Below are 17,995 nucleotides of genomic sequence, written 5' to 3' on the forward strand. Positions count from 1 at the left end.
GATCCCTACACTTGGTCGTCCCTGGCACGCCAGCAATCACAGGCTCGTTGCTGGGGTACAGTCAGAGTATAACTCATCCCTCCCTAATTAAGGCTCTCATGGAATAGCCCTAGTCTTGTGAAAACAGCCTTGAGCACAGATTCTCTTCTCAGTAACCCTCCTGCCTTCCCTTGAGGGCAGTGGCCCTTCCCTCTGGCTGTCTTGTCTTTCTCTGAGTCTCCTTCTCCCAGGTTTTCCACTCCCTGGGTTTGATGGACCATGTTCTGCTCCTCAGCCTTTTAAACTTTATAGCCTTTTATTGGGATTTTATTCATGGACAAATAAATACAAGGATCTTGAAATTTTATCTAGTGGAAGCTCCTGTCATTGGCTGGAAACCATATGGTTCCCTTTGCTAAAATGACCTCAAGTGATTACCTTGGAGAGAAACCAGTTTTCTGAATTCTGGACAGGATGCTGCCAATGAGGGGAAGAGATAAATGTTCTAATCTAAACCAAAATGTTTGTGTTTGGTAAGCTTTATGTTTTTGAAATCAGACATTGCTTTGATTTAGCAGTTTGGAAAATTTAGGGACAATTAAGCACGTTTCATCCACATAATGAGTTACATTTTGTAAAGCATCATCCCGAGTATCCTTGTTTTAAATGGGTGGATCTGAGCTCAGGACCCTATTTTGGCATGACTGACTGCCATATTCGGTCCTATCTTAAAATACCATGCCATCATCTTTGGGGTTGCCTGTCAATAGTGCTTTATCTCCTTCCTATGTGCCTTTGCACAAGCTGTGCCCCATGCCTAGGATGCCCTCACTTCTCAATGCCATATCACAGAATCCTTGTTTTCCTTCAAAGCTTCTAGGTGCCAACTCTACTTTAAGCTGCTCCTAATTTCACTGCTGGTTATTGCTCACTAATGTTATCGAGTGCCTACTATGTGCCAAACACTGTGCACTAAGAGTTTTACAAGTCTTATCTCATTTGAGTGTCACCACAAAACCCTGGGGTAGAGACACTACTATTACTATCTCCACATTTTGTTCAGTCATTTCAACCATGTCTGACTCATGACACCATTTGGGGTTTTCTTGGTAGAGATACTAAAGTAGTTTGCCAGTTCCTTCTACAACTCCTTTTACAGATGAAGAAACTGAGGTGAATAAGTGACTTGCCCAGGGTCACACAGCTAGTAAGTGTCTGCATGACAGAAGTTGGATCTGGAGGTCAAATCTGAGCTCAGGCCTTCCTGACTCTAAGTATGATGTTCTATTCATGACATCACCTAGCTATCCTAAGCAGGGGTAAAGAGATAGTGATAGTGTATTCTCTAAAGGCCAGAAAGCAAAACAGCTGCTCCAGAGGCCCCCTCTGATCTCAAGTGGCATGAATGACAGGTGGTAATGATTGCTTTATTGACAGAACTTGCTCAGCAAAGACATTGAGTGGTGTCCCTACCTGTTACATTGAATGCAATAGAATTGAATTGTCTCTGACAATTTAAAGACATAAAATTCTTATTTTGATAAACGATTATTACTCTATTTTATTTAAGCAACAAATTTAAGTTTGCGAGAGCCAATAAGACTATCTCTCCCACTATAAAAGCCAATGTCATTTTCTCTTGTGCAATATTTAGTTGAAAGCATATTTCTAATATAGATTGAGTGCCAGTGAGTGTGGAAAGTGAAAGCCTGAGAAGACTTCATGGGAATGAGGGAAGAAGATGGCAAAGGAATGATCAGCCCATGCTCTAACTCCTCAGGAGCTCTAGTCTTATTCTGGAGGGCAGTCAAGCAGTCTTATCATGCTAAAAGCCAGAGAGAAAATGATCCCACTTTGGAAGATGGAGGAGAAAATGTAAGGCCATTGGCTTAGGAGTTACCTTTTTATGTTTTGCCCATCAAGTTACAAGGAAGAATGTCTCTTGATCTCCTTTCCAGGGCAGTGTGGTATAGCAGAAGGTGCTCTGGTCTTCAGGCATGGATATGGGTATGGATTTTGGCTCTGTGGTGCACTGGCTTTGTTAGCTCACACAAGGAACTTCCCCATCTAACTCTGTTTCCTCACCGTTCTCTTCTACCATATTTGAACCTTCTACTCATGGGGCTCTGGTGATGACAGCATCTTGTAAATCATTAAAAACGATGGAATTAAGAGCTGGAATTGGCAGAGAATGCATTTATTCAACAAAGCACTACTCTTGCGTGCTGTTTGAGACCCTGGGAGTACAAAGACAAACAATTCTATTGAGAGAGACATGCACACGTAAATAAATGCAGCATGTATACAAAAGTCAGGGGGGAAGGAGGGTCCAGAAATTGGGAGACCTTGAAGGCTAGGCCTTTTTTGAGAGGTGTGATTTGAGCTGGACCTTGGAGAAAGTGAAGGCTTTTAACATGTGAAGATAATCAGGGAGAGCACTGCAGGCATGGGGCACAGCCTAGGCAGAGGAAAAGAGTCTGGAAATGGAAGAAGGTCATATACTGGAACAGCAAAAATGTCAATTCTGCTCGAATGTAGAGTGTGAGTGTTAAAAAAAACCCAGAAAGAGAAGCTGGAGTCAAGCTGGGAATGATTTTTAAAAGCCTATACAAAGGAATGTGTATTCCTCCTAGGGGCAGTAGGGAGCCCCAGGAGTTTTTTGAGATGGGGAAAGATATGGTCAGACCATGTTTTAGAACTGGCATGTTGTATACACTTTAGATCAAATTGCTTGCCTTCTCAAGGGAGGGAATTTGGAATTCAAACATTTTTAAAATGTATTTTTAAATAATTTTAGAGGTAATTGGAAAGAATAAAATGTAAAAATTTTCACTTAAAAATAAAAAGGCTCAAAAGAAGAAAAGAATATCATGTTGGTGGTTGTGTGAGGGAGAAATCAGAGAGCTGACAGACTAGAATTAGGGAGACCAATTAAGAGGCTGTGGTAAATGTTCAAATGAGAGGTGATGAAGCCTCACCTGGTGGCTGTGGGAGTGAAGAACATGGGACAGATGCAAGACATGGGGTGGAACTGAGAAGACTTGACCACTGATTGAGTGAGAGAAAAGGAAGAGCCCTTTTAAAGGATAGTTTATTTTCCCCAATTACATGTAGAGACTTAATATGAGTTGTTTTATTTATTTTGAGTTCCATATTTTCTCCCCCCTCATCTCCCTCCTCCCTGAGATGGTGAGCAATTTCATATAGGTTAGGAATGTGCAGTTATGTAAAACACATTTCCATATTAGTCATGTTGTGAAAAAAGGCACAGACACAAAGGAAAAAAATGAAAAAATAAGCTAATAAAAGTATGCTTTGACCTGCGTTGGGACTCCACCAGTTCTTCCTCAGGATGCGGATAGGATTTTTCGTTACACATCCTTTGTCTTTGTCTTAGATCGCTGTATTGCTGAGAAGAGCTAAGTCTTTTTTTACAGTTGATCATCATATGATGTTGCTATTACTGTACACAACATTCTTTTGATTCTGTTCACTGCCCTCAGCAGCAGTTCATACGAGTCTTTCCAAGTTTTTCTAAGAGTATCCTGCTCATCCTTTCTTACAGCACAATAGCATTCCACTGGAGTCATACACCATCCTTTGTTCATCGGTTCCCCGATTGATAGGTATACTCTTGATTTCCAATTCTTTGCTACTGCAGAAAAGAGCTGCTATAAATACTTTTATTCAAATAGCTCCTTTTCACTTTAAAAAACATCTTAGGGATACAGACATAGTAGTGGTATTTCTAGATTAACGGGTATAAAGAATTTTATAGCTCCTTGGGCACAGTTCCAAATTGTTCTCCAGAAAGGTTGGACCAGTTCACAACTCCACCAACAGTGCATTAGTGTCCTAATTTTCCCACATCTCTTCCAACATTTATCATTTCCCTTTTCTGTCATATCTGACAGGTGTGAGGCAGCATCTCAGAGTTGTGCTAATTTGCATTTCTCTAATCAATAATGATTTAGAACTTTTTTTTTCATTTGACTGTAGATAGCTTTGATTACTTCATCTGAAAACTGCTGTTCAAATCCTCTGCCCATTTATCAATTGGGGAATGACTTACATTCTTATCAATTTGAGTCAATTGTCTGTATATTTGAGAAATAAGGCCTTTATCAGAGATGCTAGCTATAACATTTTTCCCAACTTTCTGCTTTCCTTCTAATCCTGGTTGTGTTAATTTTATTTTTGCAAAACCCAATATAATCAAAATTATCCATTTTACATCTAATAATGTTCTCTATCTCCTCTCTGGTCATAAATTCTTCCCTTTTCCATAGATCTGACAGGTAAGCTATTCCTTGCTCTCCTAATTTGCTTATGGTGTCACCCTTTATGTTTTAAAATGTGTACTCATTTTGACCTTATCTTGCTAAAGTATAAGATATTGGTCTATACCTAGTTTCTGCTATACTGTTTTCCAGTTTTCCCAGCAGTTTTTGTTAAATAGTGAGTTCTTGTCCCAAAGGCTGGGATCTTTGGATTTATCAAACACTAGATTATGATGGTCATTTACCACTGTGTGTCTTATGTATCCACTCTATTCCACTGATCCACCATCCTATTTCTTAGCCAGTACCAGAGAGTTTTGTTGATTGCTACTTTATAATATAGTTTGAGATCTGGTATGGCTAGGCCACCTTCCTTTGCATTTTTTTCATTAATTCCCTTAATATTCTTGACCTTTTGTTCTTCTAAATGATTTTTGTTATGATTTTTTCCAGCTCTATAATTTTTTGATAGTTTGGTTAGTATGGTGGTGAATAAGTAAATAATTTGAGTAGAATTGTCATTTTTATTATATTGGCTCAGCCAATTAATATTTTTCCAGTTGTTTAGATCTGACTTTATTTGTGTGAAAAGTGTTTTGTAATTGTATTCTTATAGTCCCTGGGTTTGTCTTAGAAGCTAGACTCCCAAGTATTTAATATGATCTAAAGTTATTTTAAAAGACATTTCACTTTCTATTTCTTGCCACTAGGCTCTGTTAATAATATATAAAAATGCCAATGATTTCAGTGGATTTATTTTTTTATCCTACAACTTTGCTAAAGTTTTTAATTATTTCAACTAGTTTTTAGTGGATTCTTTAGAATTCCCTAGATATACCATCATATCATCTGCAAAGAGTGATAGTTTCATTTCCTTGTTGTCTATTCTAATTCCTTCAGTTTCTTTCTTGAGTCATTGTCTAGTTGACAATGACTCCAAGACTGTGAACCTGGGAGACTAGAGGCTGGTGCCCATGACAAAAATGGAAAAATAAAGAAGAGGGTAGGATTTGGAGCTTATGTTTATTTGATCATTAACGTATTTGTTTTGCAGGAAGGGAAAAATGAGCTCTCTTTCAGATATATTCTATTTGAGATGTCTACAGGACATCTATTTAAAAATTTCCAATTTGCAGTTGATGATATGAGATTGAGATTCCTGAGAGTGACTAGGGCTGGATACCTAAATCTGGGACTTGTTTCCCTAGAAATGATAGTTTGAACTCATGGGAGCTGATGGATCCCCAAGAGAAAGTGTACAGATTGAAGAGAAGAGGTCTTAGATTAGAGCCTCTGCCTTCTGAAATTCCAAGTTTGGACTACTTCCACCGCTACCACCACCACCTCACCCCTCCTCCCACAGCCTTCTCTATTCCTGTTCATGTTCTGCTGACAAATGCTAAAGGAAGTCATCCAGTTCTGTGTACTGAGTCCATAACAAATTTAAGTGACCCCAACTCAACAGATCCCTCACTGCCACAGAGCTGTATTTTCCTATTCCCTCATTGACTCCCTATCACATTCCCCACAGGTGCTATTCCAAATATTTTCTTCCTTCCTCTAGCTTAATTCTCTTAGCAAAGGGCCTTGTGCCATCTTTTATTAGGAAAATAGAAGCTAGCCATTTGACATTCCCCCTTTCCCAATTCCCTCTCAAAATCCCCATGCCCCTCAATTCTAGTCTCTATTATTCAGGTATCTTATGGAAAAAGCGACCCCACTCCTTGCCAAGAGAGGCCCTGTATGTCCATCCTTGATCACACACCTTCTGGAGGCTTTCGCCTTCAATCATTTCCCTTCTATCCATAATCTTTAATCTCATTCCAAGTGACCTGACCTACTCACTCTTCCCCGTATATCACATTCCATCTCCTGTCCCAGGAGCTTGCATGCTTCTGGAGAAATAGACATTATAAGTTAATACAAGAAAATTTGAAGAGGGAGGAACTAGAGTGCACCTATTAAGGTTTCACAGAGAAGGTTTCAACTGAGTTAAGCCTCGAAGAAAGGGAAGGATTCTAAGATTCTACAGCATCTCTCACATCCATGAGGGAGCTAGGTGACATATTGAATGGAGCATTGTACTTGGGATCAGGAAGCCCCATTCCACATCATACCTCCCATAATTACTGGCTGTGTGACTCTGAGAAAGGAGAGAAGAAAGGAAGGAAGGAAGGAAGGAAGAGAGAGAGAGAGAGAGAGAGAGAGAGAGAGAGAGAGAGAGAGAGAGAGAGAAGGAAAGAAGGAAGGAAGGAAGGAAGGAAGGAAGGAAGGAAGGAAGGAAGGAAGGAAAGAAGGAAGGAAGGAAGGAAGGAAGGAGGGAAACAAAGATTTATTAAGCACCTATTATATGTCAGGCACTGTGCTAAGTGTGGAGTAAGTCACTTAAACCTTTGTCAGCCTCAACTTACTTACCTGCAAAATGGGTAAGATAGCATCTGTCCTACCGTGTTGTTGTGGTGCTCAAATGAGCTAACACATGTCAAGTGCTTTCCAAATCTTTGCGAATGTCTTGCCCATATTCCCTTCTTTCCAATCACACGTCCACTTCCCAATTTGAAGCCTCCTCACCTCTTTCTCGGACTACTGCAATGTCTTCCCGATTGGTATCTCTCCTCTCCAATGTAGCTGTTGGATAGCAGGTTGGAAGCAGGGGGCTACGTCTGGACTCTGAGAGGTGATCGTCTCCACACAGTGCCACCTGTTACACACCTGGCCTTGGCACCTCCCTGCTCAGAACACCACAGGGATTCCATGTTGTATGTCTCTGGGGTCAAATATAAGCTCTTCTGTCAGGCGCTGAAAGCCCTTCCCAGCCTGTTCCAACCTTTGCAGCGCCTTTGCCTGTTACTCTCCTCTGAACTCCACAGCCCAGCCAGATTGGCCTCCAGTGAAATAGGGTTTCCTCACTGACAGGTGTCTCTTTCATTGGGCTGACTGACACTTTCCTGGAGAGGAGGCTTGCTGCAGGATCCATTGATGCGGTTGCTGAGAGCATAATTGATATTGGCAGGCTCGAGGAAGCCGCACCAATCTCCTAATTGCTGCCAAGTGCAGGCCTCTCCTTCGAGTAAGCACATGGTATTGGATGTGGTCTTTGGAGTTCTCTTTTCTCCCCATATTACCTTCTCTGAATACAGAAAAAATTAATGATGTACCATGTAGACGTGTTGGTACTTTAGATTGTGAATCATGCATATAAGGGAAGGTGGACAGAAGCTTTCATGTGAAATAAGCAAAAGAATTCAAGAAAAAATGTTGTAAGGCAGGTGAGGCCAGAGGCTTACAGTGCATTGCCCAGAAGGTGGGCTTGAGAAGTCCCACTTTCATTGCCTCTGGCTCTCCCCAGTGTGAGTGATTGGCACTTGGCATTTCCAAAGAGTGGAGGGCACAACTAAATGTCCTTCTTCTCCCGGACCACTCAGGCATGGAGTCTGCCCATCATTCCTCAAATGGGGTTTTGGGGAGTGTCTTGGACTCCTTCGACAATCTAGAGAAGCTCATGGTCCTCGTTGCAGAAAATTTGTTTTAAATACATAGAATAAAATATATAGGATTACAAAGGAAAGTGAATATATTAAAGTACAGTTATCAAAATATAGAAAATAGAAGATAATGGACTCTCAGCTCTAGAGGATGCTCCATTCACTCAGCAAAGAAGGCTCCTGTATGGGGGTGGGGTGGGGAGGGAGGATGCTCTCGTTAGCTGCTTCCCATCTGGTCCCTCCCCAAGCTTCACTGTTTTTATTGAGCGCATCACTATCCTCCCAGTCACTCAGTTTCACAATGTCAGAGCCAGCCATAACTCTTCCATCTCCCTCCCTCCTTCCCTCCCTCCCCATAATGTCCAATCAGTTGCTAAAACATACAGATGCTAACTCTGTGATCTCTTGTGTCCTCCTCCTCTTGACGCAAATTGCCACCATGCTAGGGCAGATGTGATCACCTCTCAGTACAAACATAGCCCCCGCTTCCAGTCTCTATCCCCCAACCTGCTATCCCAACAGCTACAAAAATAACCTGACTCAAGTGCGGGTCTGGCCATGCCACTTTGCTCCTTAAATGTCTTCCATGGCTCCCTGTGGCTTCTAGGACAGAATATGACCTCACCCTGACATTGAAAGCCTTCCACCATCTGGCTTCTGTCCATCTTTCCAGGCTTTTCACAGACTCCTCCCCATCACACAGGCTACACTGGAGCCAGATTTGCCAACTTGCTCTTTCCGAAACAGTGCCTGGCACACAGTAGGTGCTTAATAAATGCTTAACAATTGACTGATTGACTGATGATTGCAAACTACCAGCTAGGTCATAGGAGAATAACCACACCTCCACACCACCCCCAACTTGGAGTGGTCTCTATTCAAGTCCTAGCTCCCATGCCGCTTCCTCCAGAGATGGTGATGGTGAAGTCATTGCTCCCTTTCCTAATCTCACAGTTAGATGCTTCTATTTCTTTTTTTGGTTAAACCTGAGACTACTGAGAAGATAAGTGATTATTCCAGGGTCACACAGCCAGGATGTGTTAAAGGCAAGCCTTGAACCCAAGTCTTATGACTCCAAGGGCAACTTTCTGTACATCTTGCCACATTCTCTCTGTCTCTCTGTCTCTCCCTGTTTCTGTCTCTCCGTCTCTCCCTGTCTCTGTCTCTCTCTCATTTTATTAGATGAACTAGGAAATTAGGATGAAATGTCTTGCCCAAGATCAAGAATCAGAATCAAACCTAGGTCCTCTAACTCCCAATCCAAAGCATATACCATCATACATTTTATATTACTCTATTAAATTCTAAATATCCCAAGAACGAGATCCCAAACCTTGTCATCCCTATCAGTGACAAGCGCAGTGCTCTACATACAGCTGGCTCATAATAATTATCTGTGACAACAGGGCTCTACATACAGCTAGTATGTAATAATGATCTGTGGAATGAATACTGTAGCTAAAGCAGAAGGCTACCAGGGCCATTTTGTAATCCTGCCATGCCTGTGGTTTTTGGAAAGTAAACAGTCATTTTAAAAAGAGAAGGGCTGTCTGAAAGCTGCTGTTTCAAAGTGGAAGAAAGGCCCCAGGTAACCCCCCACCTGGATGCAGTTGCTTCAGTGTTATCAGCCAGCTCCCTTTCAGAGATGATGACTGACAGGAAGCCAGGCCTGCCATGGTTGGAAATGTCAGCAGGAGCCCAGGGTGAGATGCTTATCACTGCCAACGCAAAGGTCCTCCTCAAGAATACAGTGAGCGGCGGCAGCTCGCCACCCGGCGCCCAGTTTGACAAGTCTTTTGTCTGGATCAAAGCTTCTGTGCCTGATTCATGCTAGAGAAAAGAGACTCATCCAGGGAAATTCACAGAGCTTGGAATGGAAAGGCTCTTCAGTGACCCGTCCTGCCCCCAGCACTGTCTGATCCAGGCACATCCTCCTTTGTCCCAAGAGAGATTCTGCTATGTTCCTCAATGGCCCTGAATGTCCCTGGACCATCACTGTCTCCTTTTGCTCATCCAGTTTCCTACCTCCATTTTCATCCCTGGGGGATTTATCAGCCCGTGATTGAAACAGAGGAGAAGCAATTATGTTTTTCTCTCCCATCTCAATTTGTCATGTCTTTCTCAAAACCATCATTTTTTTTCAAGTGAGGAGAAAGAGACTGAATTACCTTCCAAAAGCAAAGCTGCTCTGATTGACTGCAATGGCCAATAAAATGGGCAGTTCACCTGGTCATTTTGCCACTTGCGACTGTCGGCTGAATGATATGTCATAAGCCAGGGGGCCTATGCTTTCCTCAGCCTCATGGCATGGAGAGACGGCTGGACTTGGAGCCAGGGAGACCTGGGGTCAAGCCTTACCTCGGACACTTCAAAGCTGGGTGACCCCAGTCAAGGCAGTTGCCCTCCTCCCATTACCTCTTTACGTCTCATAGTTTCTTCTTGTGCAAAATGGGGGTGATAAAAATACCCAGGAGTTCCTGTCTCACCAGCTGGTTGTGAAGTTCAAACGAGTCATTGTAAAGCACCATATGAAAGTCAGTGACTGTTATCCTCCAGTACTCAGACCAGTTACCAGACCCATGGGACATTCAGGTCCCTGATGATTAACCATCTAGCTTCTTCCTCTTGAAGACATCCAGGATCGAGCATCTCACTACCCCCTGAGGCAGTTTTCTTGATATGAATCCTAAATATACCTCTCAGCATTATTTCTAGTTTTGCTCTCTGGAGCCAAGCAGAAAAAGTCTGAATTACCTTCCATGTGACCAGCCCTTCAAGTATTTGAAGAGTTCTTATTGCACCCACCCCAAGCCTTCTCTTCTCCAAGATAAGCAACCTGGTCTTTTGATTGATCCTTCTGTGGTACAGCCTCTAGTTACCATCCTCACCACCTTCCTCTAAACACTCAGTGTGAGAACAAATTCAGCTCTGATCAGCTGAATCAACCCAAGAGTCCAAAGACCAGTCTTGGGGCATTTACACACACTCTTCTCATCTCTTGGTACATTTAGAATTTAATAGAGTAATATAAAATGTATGATGGTATATGCATTGGATCGGGAGTTAGAGGACCTAGGTTTGGTTCTGATTCTTGATCTTGGGCAAGACATTTCATCCTAATTTACACACACTCTTCTCATCTCTCACCTCTTTTAAGGCTCAATTCAAGAATCCCCTCCACCAGGCTATGACTTCTTAGTATCTCTATTACACTTCTTAAAGATGATACAATTCTTGGTTCTTTGGGTTTTCTCAGCCCTTGTCCCCACCCCACCAAAAGTCCTGCTAACCTGAAGACACAGGACGATCTGAAAGTTTTGTGAGACATACAAGATGACTCAGCAACCATTTTTCAGACCCTAAGATTTCTGTTCACATCCCCCATCTCTACTTCCATCTGTCCTAGCTGCCCCGGGTGGTATCAATGCTAAAATTGTCTTTTTTCCTCAGTGTTCTGAGCAATCCCTCCCTCATCATTTACAGTCAATCTTCAACTTTTTTTGGGGGGGGGGTAACATTTCTAGAAAATGGCACAAAAGTAAAAAATATGAATGTTGATACATTGAACCCATGGTTAGATCCCCACAACCACCAAAAATGGGAATCTTTTACTAGAGATTGCTGAAAATTCACTTTTCACCGTATGATTCTTTATAACAGAACATTGTCTGATCATATGTTCTTTTCCTTACACAGCAACCATGAAATAACCCACAAAATGAAGTACAAAAATAAAACTGGCAAAGTGCAAAACATTTTTTCTCACTAGTAATTCACTAGAATTCTGTGACCTTTTGTGCTAACATCTCAATTTTTAAAAATGACTTCAGATGATATTCACTTTTCATAACACACGAACTCTATGGTACCATAAATACTGTCCAACAAATAGAATTCTTAAAACTAAAACATTTTGAACCTGAATTTTATCTTACATTGTGTCAGATGGCAGGGTGAGGACATCGTACTGTGTCCAAGACTGCTGTAAACCTCTCTACCTTGGCCACCCTTTGAAAACCAAGGGAGGCTTTGATGGGACTTTAGTTGCTGCCATCAGAAGCTGAGAATGGTGAGGTCTCACATCACCTCTGGCTCTCTGTCCTTCATGGATGGTGGACAGTGTTGGAGATTGTGAAGGATGCACCAGTTTGAAATCCTTTCCTCCTTTTTGCTGACATAGAATCATGGATTCATTAACACCAAACTCTCTCCATGGTGTGAAGTTGATCTAACACCTTTACTTTTCCACTAAGCTTCATCACTGATTTGGCATGCCTGGGCTCAGAGCCCAAAGGACTTTTCTGCACTGTGCTTTGGGGGCATAACTGCAACACAAAACTTGAGTTTTAAAAGCAAACTGAAAATTTGCAGTGAACATATGGGGAGTTCTTTACCAGAGTAGGTCGAACAAGACCATTGAAGCACCTCATAGGATACCAGCCACTCCACAAACTTGTTTATATTGTGGCTCTTGGTTTTTTTTTCCTGTACTGCTCACAGCTGCAAATTGTGAAGCTGTCAACCCCAAAATGAAAAAGAGGTAACTAGTAAAATCACACAAATGCCTGAAGACACGAAAAGTCAAACATGAATGTTGAGAATTAACTGTATTTTTATGGTAAAATAGGCATGATCTCTTCTTTTCCTACCCATTACTGGCCCTGCCCCCCATATCAGTCAGACACACACACACACACACACACACACACACACACACACAACTAATTTCCTAAAACACGTTTCTTCAAACTGGAAGGCTCACAGCTTAGCTTCCTAATTTCCTCCTTTTTTGTTGCTTTTTTTCATGTGATGCAGCAGATAGTCAGAGTACTTTCTGATGATTGCCTTTCCTCCCATCCTACTGCAAAAGTAGCTATTACCCACTAATGCATTGTTGGTAGAGTTGTGAACTGATGCAACCATTCTGGAAAGCAATTTGGCATTATGCCCAAAGGTCTATAAAACTGAACACACCCTTGGACCCAGAAATACCACTTCTAGGTCTGTCTCCCAAAGAGATCATAAAAATGGGGAAAGGACCCACATGTACAAAAATATTTATACCAGTCCTTTTTGTAGTGGTCAAGAATTAGAAATTGAGGGGATGCCCATTCATTGGGGGATAGCTGAAAAAGTTGTGGCATATGAATGTAATGGAATATTATTATTCCATAAGAAATGATGAGCAGGCATACTCCAGAAAAACCTGGAAAAACCTGCATGAACCAATGCTGAGTGAAGTGAGAAGAACCAGGAGAACATTGTCCTCAGTAACAGCAACATTGTGTGATGACCAACTTTCATAGACTTGTTTCTTCTCAGTAATGCAGTGATCTAAGTAAGACAACTGCAAAAGACTCATGATAGAAAATGCTATTCATATGCAAAAAGAAAACTGTGGAGTCTGAATGCAGATTGAAGCAGACTATTTTTTTCTCTCCTTTTTTTGTTTTTTCTTCTTTCTTACTTCAATGGTTTAAGGATCATTTGTACGATTATTCCCTTCACTGCTGCAGATAGCATCTTCTCTAAGCTTGAGTAGATGATCTTCCTAAGTTGCTATGGGTTGAAGGAAATTCCTTACCTTGTGCTCAAAACGTCTGGTATTGAAGCAGGAAAACATATGGGGTAAAAATTATGAACAACTCAAATGGCAACCAAACCGTGCAATCCCTTTGATCCAGAAATACCACTGTTAGATCTGTCTCCCAAAGAGATAATAAAAAAGGGAAAAGGATCCACATATACAAAAGTATTTATATCAGCTCTTTTTGTGGTGGCCAAGAATTGGAAACTGAGAGGATGCCCATCCATTGGGGAATGGCTGAACAAGTTGTGGTGTATGAATGTAATGGAATACTATTGTGTTGTAAGAAATGATGAATAGGTCGATTTCAAAAAAAGCCTGGAAAGACTTGCATGAACTGATACTGAGTGAAGTAAGCACAACCAGGAGAACACTGTACACAGTCACAACAGCATTATTTGATGACCAACTATGACGGACTTAGCTCTTCTCAGCAATGAAATGATCTAAGACAAATACAAAGGACTCACAAAGGAAAATGCTATCCATATCCAGATAAAGAACTGATGGACTCAATTCTGATCTAAGCATATTCTTTTCACTTACTTTATTTTTGTGTGGTTTCTTTACTTTTGATGTGTTCTTTCACAACTGTGATTAATATGGAAATATGTTTTACATGATAGCACATGTATAACCTATATCAAATTGCCTACCGTTTTTAGAAGATGGAGGGGAGACAGAGAGAGGGAGAAAAATTTGGAACTCAAAATCTTGTAAAAATGAATGCTAAAGATTGTCTTGACACGTAATTGGAGAAAAAAATAAAATGCTACTAAAATTATAAACCAAATGGTGAAAGTTGTAGAGTTGCAGAAAGCTTCTGATGTAAACATGGCGACCCAAAGACTGGCACCCTAGGACATCACTAGTTGACATGGCTGTGAGCAGTATTTGTGCCCAGCCACATTCTTGTCTCAAACAAGTTGGAATTTTGTGTCACTTTTTAAAATAAAATTTAATTGTTTTTTAAATTCAGTGTACTTGCCTTAGTTTCTTTAGCTTGATTATTAAAAATGTCCATTGTCCTTGCGTATTCAACAAATATTCACCTTTAAGAAAAACCAAAGTTCTCTTTATGCACCTTATCATGGAATGTGCTGGCTGCCCACAGCCTTGCTGCTGTTTCTGCTAACTGGTCCAACCATTTTGGAAAGAATTTAGAAGGATGCTAATAACAAAGGGATGAAAACATCTGGAACCTTTACCTTAGAGATCCCATGGCTAGGCACATACCCCAACAGAGGGAAAAGATGACAAGAAAGGTCACATAGAAGGCACGATTTTCACAACAGCCCTTTAGTGGTCGCAAAGAACCAAAACAAATAATAAATTAGGGATTCAACTGCCAACTACCCAACACAAATTGGGTACGTGGATGTGACAGATACTCTGGTACCTAAGAGATGATAAATATGAAAACTTCAGAGAAGCCTGGGGAGGAAGGATGAACTGATACAGAGTCAGGAAAATACAACAATAACTGTAATCACAGTAATATTTCCGTGGTGCTTTAACAGTTATAAAATGTTATACATGTGTGTGTGTCTGTGTGTGTGTGTATACATGTATATATACACATACGCACTATTTAGTAACATACATGATGACTACAGCAACGCAGATGGAAAGGAAAGCCAACAACAAAAGAATATTGAATGTTGCCTCTGCGACCACCAGGCCTGGCTTTGGAGAAGAGCTGGGAGAACGTGCCTGTGCCCCCTCTGTGCAGAGATGGACATGTGGGACGTCACAGATGCAGCTGAAAGCAGCAGTGCAGCAGCAGACTTCTCAAAGAAAATGTAATCGACTTTAACTTGCTCCAGTCTCACTTGATTCCCAGAAACATTTCCTGACAGATCCCAGGGCCAAGAGGAAGCCTCCCCCAGCCCTTCTGAGTTCTGCTGCCTTCCCTGTCTTCATTATCTCCTCTTTATCCTGTATATAGCATTTATTTGCATGTCGTTTCTCTCATTATATGGTAAGCTCCCTGAAGGCAGGGCCTGTCTTTTGCTTCTTTTTATATTCCTAGCGCTTAGCAGTGCCTGGCATATAGTAATCACTTAATAAATGTTTATTGATTGAAATGACCTGCCTAAGATCACACAAGTAAATAAGAGTCAGAATTTGAACCCATAGCCTCTAAGTACAAAATACTCTTTCAATTGTACCACAATTCTTGGCTTTCACACATGGGAGGAAGTGAACATTCTCTCTTAAAGGAACAATACGATCAGATATTATTCTGGAGAGACTGTCTTTATTCTATTTTTGGCAAATGAAAGGAGCCATGGTGGCCTAATGAACGAAGGGCTTGGCCTTGGCATCAGGATGGCCTGGGTTCCAATGCTGCCTCAGGTCCTTATCAACTCCATCACCCTGGGCAGTTCAATTAAGCCTTCTGCAACCCTATTTCCTTATCTGTGAAATGGGGATAATAAGGGCCCCACATCCCAGTGTGGTTATGAGGATCAGATGAGAAAATAATTGAAAAGTACTTAGCACGGTGCCTACATAAATGTTAGGAGAAGAATTATCTTTCTATTGTATTAATAACCAATTATTAAATTGGGATCCAGGCTTTTCTTTTTCTATTTCCTCCTTCAGGGACCAGCCTCCGAAGGTCAGCATGACTGATAGAGGAGATTGCCCTCATCCTTGGGGTACGTGCTCCTCCATCTTGGGGGCGGGACCCCACCCAACTAGGAGACCCGACTTCTGTTTAGAATGCAAACAGAATCTGAACGAGGTAAATTCCTGCCCCCAAAATAATAAGCCTGGAGCTGAAGGTGACCCAGCTCATGAAAGGGAAAACCAGAGTGGTCTGGGTGGAGATGGACTGCCCTGCACAGCGTGCTGGAGTGGCCGAGTCTCATGATCAAGCCACGTTCGGAGCAGAAGCTGAAGACTTCGAGTCCGCCTCCTCATTAATTGTTCACCAATCAGAGGGGATTTTGACACGTCAGCGGCACCCCATTTTCTAAAAGTATATTAAAGTTTTCAATTTCTTTGTATCTTTGTCTTTGGTTACCAAGAGAAACCACTGACCATTAATATATCAATTCTCAGCTCATCTAATTAATAAATTGGTTATTAATTACCCAGAAACACTGTCTCTGGGGTTTTCCATTCCTCACAGCTAGCTATAAGAATAATTATTACACAGTGATTATGTAATGATTATGACTAGACATATAATTACGTTATGTATTATTACATATTGCACTTATAAACATTATTATATGAAATAATGCATATTAAGCACTCCACAAACCATACAGTACTCTGGAAATGCCCACCATTGGCATTATTCTTTTGCAGTCTTTTCTTTTTGGAGGGGGGAGGCAGGGCAATTGGGGTTAAGTGACTTGCCCAAGGTCACACAGCTAGTGTGTCAAGTGTCTGGATTTGAACTCAGGTCCTCCTGACTCCAGGGCCGATGCTCTACTCACTGCACCACCTAGCTTCCCCATTCTTTTGCAGTCTTGTTTTCCAGAGTTCTGTATTAGGAGGGCAGAGTTTATAATCTCAAAGAGGATCATATATATGTCTGAAAGGTTCGGAACCACCGGATATAAGAAACTCTCAAAGTAGGAGGCAGAAGAATCAAAGCATATATTTAGGCTCCACAGTAACCAACCCATGAACCAGCATCCCCATTTTGATATATTGATCAAAAGCTTCCAGGCCCAATAAGTACACCTCACAAGAGTAACCAGGAGGCTACAGAGAAGCATGATGGTGTAAAACAAAATCATGCTTCCCCCTCTATGGTAAAAAGATTACCCACTGGCCTCAAGTCCTTGTTCAGCTTCCTTCCATAGGTCAGCTCTGCTACTGGCAGCTCCTGCTTCAGCTTCGGCTGTGGCTGTAGCTGTAGCAGCCTCTGGCTCCAACGGAAGCTGTTTTTTAACCATCCAGCTTCTGCGGGGGTGTAAGGTACGCCGGGGAAAGCACAGGTTCTTTCCATCAGCTTAAGCAAGGGAAGCAAGGTGAAGGGGCCGACAAGCTTACTCCAACCCAACATACAAACAGCATTCAGTTCAGGGGAAAAAGCCAAACTAGTCAAGGGCACTTGTTGACTAAGTGCTAAGGGGCCCATTTTTGGTTACCAACACAAGTTCTTACTTAACATTTTGCAGCTTACCTCTTGTCCATTAGTTCATTCGTGATGGCTGGTGTTTCTTCCTTTTAGCAGCACTCCACAGGCCAAGCCTGTCTAGTACAACTGCTTTTGCTTTACAGAAGAAGAAACTGAGGCCAAGACAGGGTGGGTGCCTGGGGCAGCCCTGGATGACTGTGAGTGCTTCCTGCCTTCTCTATCAGGAGCATCACTGTCCCTAGGGCAGAAATCCTGAAAGCAGCAAACTGAATAACCCTGGCTCTTCAGGATCTGGGTCTGCCTGGAGAGAAAAAAAACTGTTTCTGCAAACAGTGAAAGGCTCGTAGAGGCCTGGCCTTGGCCTCCTGAACAGCTGTCCCGAGGAGAGTCTGATGCTGCAGAGGATTCCCGGGAGCTGTGGTCCCTAGGCCAAGGGAGGAGGACAATGCCTGAATCATTTCTGCATACCGCGCAAGCTGCCCTTCTCCTCCCCTCCCCAGATACAGTCTCACCCAAAGTAAGAGTCACCCAGATCCCGGGAAGTTTAGACCAGGCCCAAGAC

This window comes from Trichosurus vulpecula, chromosome 8, assembly GCF_011100635.1.
Source record: "Trichosurus vulpecula isolate mTriVul1 chromosome 8, mTriVul1.pri, whole genome shotgun sequence".
Classification (NCBI taxonomy): domain Eukaryota; kingdom Metazoa; phylum Chordata; class Mammalia; order Diprotodontia; family Phalangeridae; genus Trichosurus; species Trichosurus vulpecula.